This window comes from Elephantulus edwardii, unplaced genomic scaffold, assembly GCF_000299155.1.
Source record: "Elephantulus edwardii isolate Elephantulus edwardi_28Jun2011 unplaced genomic scaffold, EleEdw1.0 scaffold00203, whole genome shotgun sequence".
Classification (NCBI taxonomy): domain Eukaryota; kingdom Metazoa; phylum Chordata; class Mammalia; order Macroscelidea; family Macroscelididae; genus Elephantulus; species Elephantulus edwardii.
This window is the reverse complement of record NW_006399953.1, coordinates 4,827,284-4,835,206: the sequence shown is the minus strand read 5'-3', so window position 1 is coordinate 4,835,206 and position 7,923 is coordinate 4,827,284.

The window sequence follows — 7,923 nt, the reverse complement described above, 5'->3', positions numbered from 1 at the left end:
GAGTGGAAACCCAAAATCTCTGTAAATGTTTATGAAAATTAATAAAATATAATTATAGAAAAAAAAATAAAGCCCATTTTTTGGTCACTGCATTATGTCTTATTGAGTGAGGGTTGTGTAAATGCATCTTATTAAGAGTACTCCTCTTCAATAATCATCTACTTTTCCAAGCATGATAATTTTTCCCCAAAAAATTTCCTCTTGCTAACGTGACTAAAATATGTTCGAATTTGTCTCAATACTCTTGCCTGTAAGGAACACTCTATACTTCTTCCAAGATAGATTTGCTTGTTCTTTTGACAAGTCAAGGTATATCCCATTCTCTCCATCAATACCACAATTCAATGGTATTATTTACTCTTAGGTTTTCCTTACTCATTTTCTAATTTTCAGAAGCATATGAAAATGTTTTAATAAATTTAAAACACCATGGCATGGTTCAGACTACCCTGGTCTTTAAATGGACTTCCTTGCTCTTTGGAAATTGGTAGCTTATTTTCCCAGTGCAATATTTTCTTTTGTATTTTGCCTTTTGATGTTTTTTTTTTTTTAATATATATTTTGCCTGCTACGTCCATGCATACTGGTTTTGGATTCAAGTAAAATAAAGTTATTGATGACTTCAATCTTCACTCCATCTAGCATGATACTGATTACTGGTTGAGTTGTGGTGGTTTTCATTTTCTAAATGTTGAAGTGTTTTATTGTATAAAGCCATTAGTGAGAATGAGTATAAAGATCCAAGAGGGATGGGAGCGGCTGGAAGCAGAGGGATGTGGATGTGCAGGGGGAGGGGGGAATTAATCATCGGGTTGTACAATTTGACGGTTGGAAAGGGTGAAGGAAATTGAAAGAATTTGTTTGAATTTGTATTTGAATTTTGTAAATAAACTAGTAAAAAATAAAAAAATATGAAAATGTTGAAGTGTAGCCCAAAGTGCAAACTAGATCTTTGATCTCTTTCAATGTTTCATGTGTTCTACACTTTCCACATTCAAGACTATGTCATCTAAATAATGTAGGGTATTGCTTTGTAACCTCCAATCCTGATTCTACGTTTTTCTTCATTATAGTACAGCTTCTCAGAATACATGTTTTTCATCCAAATTAAGTATAATGAAATTATACATCTTTGATGCTCACTCTCTTAATTTTAACCATGCCTATGTGGCTCAAATAATTTTTTATTTTTGTTTTGTTTACATACATGTTCCATAGAAGTACATTTAAGTTTTCTGATATTTACATTATTTTAGGTCACTCATAATTTATTACGTATCACAAAGTAAACCACATTTTCATACTCATCAAAACAAACAAAAAGAAAATAAGTAAACTTCTTCATATTATTCTGTTTTCAGCCAAGAAGATGTATCCAACATCACCAACAATTTCTCTCATTCTGTGGGCTGTTCTGAACCAAGTTTGAATTTCTGGGAAGTTTCCTGTCATTGTACTGCTCCAGCCATCTTGAATTAATCTTTAGTAATGGTTTAATTATATGGGATATTAATGATATTACTAGATATTTTTCCTATTATGCTGCAGCATTTTTTTTTTAAAACACACATACCTATTGGTCTTTGTCAGATGATTGATCAGGTAACTTCCAAATCTCCTAAAATAGACAAATGACCCATCCAACACTGCATCCATTTGCTTAAAATATGTCAATTGATAGTCTATCAATTCCAGAAGCTTTGCTTTTCATCAATACCTTCAATACGTCTTTGACTTCTTTCTTGAGTTACACTGATGATACATTACTTCCTGAAATATCCAACCTTGAACAATTCTTTCTGGTACAGAGATTATGCATGTCTCTCCATTTGATTTTGATGAATCCTGTGACATTTCACAATAGTGTCCATGGAATCTTCATTGCAATATAAGCTTTGAGCTTTTCTTTAGTTTTGTCAACTTGAGAAATCTTTACTGAGTCTTTTTTTTTGGAGGTTTCTATTTTCAGATTTTTGCATATTTCATTCTCATACTTTGTTTTCTTGATCTATATTTTAAAATCAGTCCAAATATCTTATTTAATCATTTCTTCATTTTGCTTTAGCTTCTCTATGGTCAAAAGGAAATTTCAGAATCTTTTCTTTTACCCATTTTGGACTTTTCTGCCTCTACTGTCTTTTAAATGACTTTTTGCTTTCATCCCTTATTATTCATGATGTTGTCTCAAAACTTTTCTGGTCATTAGTACCTACAGTTTAATGTCTCCAACCTATTTTTGAGACAGCTTTTAAATTCAGGTGGCATAAATTGATAGTTATATTTTGGTTCATATGGGCTTATTTTGATTTTCTCCAGCTTCATTATGACTTAGTAGATAAGCAATTAATGATTTATTTAACAATGACCCCCTGGCTTTATTTTGATTGACGATACTGAGGGGTTTTTTTTCCATTGTCTCTTTCTACGCGTTTAGTCAATCAGATTTTCTATGTAAGCCATCAGATAAGGTCCATTTGTAAAGTTACCATTTATACTTTTTTCTTTTTAAAAAAAGTAAATTATATTTGCAATGAGTAGATGATCACTATACAAATGTCTATCATGGGATTTTCAGCATTTGTGACTATGGCTATCTTTTCTAGTCCTTCTTTCTTTCTAACTTCTGCATTCCTGTCACCAGATATTTTAATGAAGCATCTTTATGGCTGAAAAATTTGGTAGAAATCATCATGTTCTCCATCCTTGACTTTAGAGATTGGTGTATATTTAAATAAAAGTCATATTAATTAACTTCAAAACATGTCTTGACACGTTTTTTATAGGGATGAATGTGTCACTACCCCTCATCAGTTTCTCATGGATCTCTAAATAATACATCATTTTATTATCTGATCTAAAATAGTCTATTACAGTGATATTTAGTCCATTAAGGCCTAGGATATATATCTTTATGCATATCATTTAGTATTTAATGTTTTCTAATTTTCCTAGCATAATACATCAAGCATTCCATGTTCCATCTATTGACTGATGTTTTAAGATGTACCTTGTCACTTTGGGTCATGTTATAACAATAAATGACAAACGATGGCACTTTAGTGGTTGAAAGGTTCATTTTATCTGTCTGTATAGCAAGGTAGCTTTCCCCTAGTTGTGATAGTACTTTAGTGGTTGAAAGGTTCATTTTATCTGTCTGTATAGAGAGGTAGCTTTTTTCCCAGTTGTACTTTGAATGCTCTTCAATCCATTGTCTGGCATGATATTTCACTATGTTCTACTGCTATACTTCGGTTTTGTGATGGTCCATTATTTCAGAAGTAGATAGTTAATCCTGCTTCTTAGTCTGCCTTAGTATGGAAGTAACACTGAATTTTGTCCCCTTTGTGTGATACTGTTAGTATTAAATATTGGTGACATAGTTTCCAGCATCACAGTAACACACAGACCATTACAGTTTGGCAAACTGACCAGTGAATTTGAGAAAGTGATATTGACAAATATCAAAAGTAATTGGTTTTTAATTATAAAAAAAATCATGGAAGCAATGAAGCTTATTTCTGATTAATGTATACTTGTCACTATTGATACTCTGTCAAGATTTCATTGGTCTACAAAGAAAGTGGCTTAAGATTCCGTAAAGTCTTTAGAAATTGTAGATGTGACAATTGAAGTATTTCTTTTTTAATTCCATGGTAACATTTTTCATCCATTACACTTTATCTTGAACGTGTTACTTTTCATCCTAAAGCAATTACTATCATTATATGTTAAATGGTTTGAAACATCTTTTATTTTGCATTATTTAAAAGATTAAATAAAAGAATACAATTTCTAGACTTGTTGGGTTTGTTATGTGTCATCGAGTCTCTTGCAACTCATACCAACACTAAGCACAATAGCTCAAAATTCTGCCCTATCTTGACCCAATCTCACTATCTCTGACACACCTGCCCCCATTACCTTAGTCACTGTGTCTGTCAGTCCATCTCATCCAGGGTCTTTCTCCCCTGCATCATCCCACCACCCTTCAAAGCATGATATCCTTTCCAAAGAACTGGTCACACCAGGCAACATGTCCAAAGTATATGAGACAAAGCTTCAAAACCCTTGTTTCCAAGGAGCAACTTGGTTTCACCCTCTCAAGGATAGGTCTGTTTGTTCTCTTGGTAGTCTATGATATGCTAAACACTCTTCTAAAGAGTTCTAAAGAACCACAATTCAAAGGCATGGATTATTCTTCTGTCATCCTTAGTCATTTTTCAGCTCTCTGATGTAACTGCAAAGACCATGGCCTGAATCAGGCACATCTTAGTCTCCAGAACTGACATAATTGTTCTTCATGACTCCAGAGAGGCCCCTGACAGATTTTGCCAGTGCAATTTGTCTTTTTATTTTCTGATTGCTAATGACAAGAGTGTTGATTGTGGAACCAAACAAGTGGAGATCATTAATAATTTCAATCTCTTCATCGTCTCTCACGATGCTGCCAATTTCATTCCACATTCCTTCTGGGTCTAGGCAGGGTTGCACTCCCATTTCTAGAGTACTACAGTATTTTGAAAACAAAATAAAACAAAAAACCCAACATCTGTGAAAGACCTGAAGTTTTTACCCTATAAGCAGCGTTTTCACTTTTTAAAAGATGCTGGCAGAAAACATGAAACTCTGAATCAAATAGAAAACCTGCTATGCATGGGACAGCAAAAAGTAGTTTCATATTTTCATTGCTTCCCCTTTCCCCTGCAAGATCCATGAGGTGACTCAGAGTGTCCACAGGGAAGCTGTACACTAAATGGATCTATATCACATCTAAGGAAACCTAAGCATAGAAAGGCCTGATCTTTTCAAAGTGCTTTCAATAAATTTATCCAAGATTGATTCTAGAAGGAAGCATTAACTCTATTATCTTGGAAAGCAAACAAATTCACCTTCTGGCCCCATGAGGAAGACTATCTCTCTTTCAAAGCTGTTTGCTACCCCAAAAATACTTGAAAAGATAGTTTAGGGAAAGAAAAGGCTGAGGCAGGTGTGTAGTTACATAAGAGATCCATGGAGAATTACCTCCCAACAGTAACACATAATACATTCTGTAACATTTTCCTTCCACTTCCATAGTCTGCCTAACTTGCTCTCTTATTCTGTTCTTCCTGTTTGCAGTGCTATATCTGCTACACTCTTAAACTGGTTTAATTAAATAAACAATCATTTTAAGTACCTCCTATATTCCAGACAGTGAACCAGAATTAGTCTGTCATTAACAATTACACTGAGATCCTCAGGATGTGTTTTGTCAGCTGGCTGGAAGAAGCATTTCCTTTTATTATATTACACCACAAGTGTATGGAACAGGATAGGTAAGGTTCAAGATGTTGTTCAGAGAGTTGCTGTGAGTCATAGTCAACTTGAATGCACCTAACAACAACAACAACAACAACAGCAACAACAACGAAGTACTATAAGGAAGTGAATTTATTTTTTTCCTTTGCCATGAAGTGTTTTCTTATTCATACAAAAGCATCAATTATCATATTAATAATTCTTTATGGGTCAATTAAATATTTATATCTAGTGTAGCTATAATTCTGACATTTGGTAGGAGATATTTTCTTTTGTTCTATGAATGAAGCCAAGTAATTTAGTGATAAGTGTATAGCCAATGAACATTTTTGTAATAGAGAGTTAATGCATGCAAAATTATTAACACATTATTAGAACACTTTCCCACACCAGCATCCATAGCAATAATCAGGTAAGATCTTCAGAGAGGATATTTAATGTATAAACACTTTTAATCTTAGAACTTTGTGAAAGCAATAAAAGATTGTTGTTAGAACTACTTGTCCTCCTTAGCAAAAAGAATGATGCACTATAGTGTAAAAATACATGAGGAAATCTGTTAATCACTCATTACCTAATAATTACCTAATTTCACAGAAGGAAAGAGGCAAGGGTTTGCCAGATTATTGAGTAACCTAGTAAAGCAGAAATCTGGTGCCACTATTGCCCTGCTGTGTTAAAGAACTTCACTAGAGCTGGACCCAGGGATCTGGTGCCATGCCAGCTGCTGTTATGCTTCTTACAGCTGCCTTTCATACATGTAACTAGGTACTAAGCTAGGAATGAGGTTCTGAGGCATTGAGTCTAGATCCCTCAGTCATCTCTAGTCATCTTTAGCTATAACTGGGCTTGCCATTAGAGGCTGCAATGAGAAGCTGCCCTCTGTCTTCTCTCTCTTCTGTTTTGAAGATTCGTTGTAAATTAATGTAACTGGTGCTTGTGATTCTTATCCAACTTCATAATTTTAAAATAATTTAGGAAGTAATGTCATAATTCTATCTTTTCCAATATAAAGGAAGGGGAAAACAGGTGACAAGCATCACATGGTTTGACATGCAGTAGATGAAACAAAAAAGGACACAGTGTTTCAGATATATGTCCTATCAGTGTTGACAAAAGGAATAGTTTTGGATTTATACTTTTATAGAATTATAATTGTTTTTAACCACAATGTGCATAGAAGCTTTACTCAGCTGATTTCCTTACGATTGTCATTAATTACTTTAAATTCCTCATTTACTTTTATATTTTTGCATAAAACTTACTTTAAAATCAATATTCTGTATTGTTGAGCTAATTTCGACTAACAGTGATTACACATGAAATAGTAGAACAGTGTCATCTGGTTTTCTAAGCTGTAATCTTTATGGGAGGAAATCATCACTTCTGTCTTCCATAGAAACATGGGGTAGATTCAAACCTCCAATCTTCAGAAACTGAAGGCTTACCTGTTGTTCCCTAAGGTTTCTATTTCCTGTGGTAGGCTTTAATTGTCTTTACTGTCTTCTGCATTATACCTATTTTCTTTGTTCATTTGCAAATAAGATTGTCATCCTTAACAATGTATGTTTCTCATAAGGTCAAGAACTGCAGTCTTCAATATGGATTGAAAATCGAAATCAAGAAAACAAAGATTCTCGTCATAGGCCACTTGACAGCAGAGTGAAAGATGAAGAAGAAATTGAGACTGTTAACAATATCCACTTGCTCAGTTGCACAATTAACACTCTCATTATCAGCAGTCAAGGAATCAAAAGTCAAATTGAATTGGGAAAATCTTGTGCCAGGTACTGCTCTAGAGTGATGAAGAGCACCTCTCTAGAGTGCTGAAGAGCAATGATGTCCATCTAAAGACTAAGTTGTGTGTTATGTAGGTCATGATTTTTGCAATTACTTGTGAATCATCAAAGAGTTCTATAATGAATAAGGATGATAGAAAAAGAATGAATGCCTTTGAGTTGTGCTGCTGGAGAAGGAGTAGTGGACATACATACCATGGGCTGCCATGAGAACAAACAGATTTGTCCTGGAGAAAGTAAAACTAATTTGCTTTATCTATGCAAGGATTTTAAAAACCTGTATCACATACTGTGACATGTTGCCAGTAGAACCAGTCCTTGGAAGCCTGGGGGGACAGAGCAGGAGAGGAAGACCCTGGACAGATGGATTGACACAATAACAGATTATGGGGGTAGATGTGTCAGAGATGGTAATACTGGCTCAGGACAGGGTAGAGTTTAGAATTACTGTGCACTGAGACTATGAGTCAAAGGCCACTCAGCGGTGGAAAATAACACTAACAACAACAAAAATAACATTAGTTCTCCTCTTCTTGCTGGTTGACTGAGGGTAGAGATTACCAAGAATGGGTTTCCTAGAAATGTTTGCATCTAAAATTTCCCTTAAACACAAATGGAAGACCTGTTTTACTTAATTTATCTTGCAATGCCCTTTTAGCTGCTTATCAATACAATATATAGATTTTTAAGAATTTGTCTTTTCTCTGGAGAACATTATGCTGAGTGAAATATCCTGTTCACAAAAGGACAAATATTACATGATGCCACTGTTGTAGAATGGGACTGTCCTTGGGGTTGGGGAGAGACTGAGTAAGATGGGTTCAAT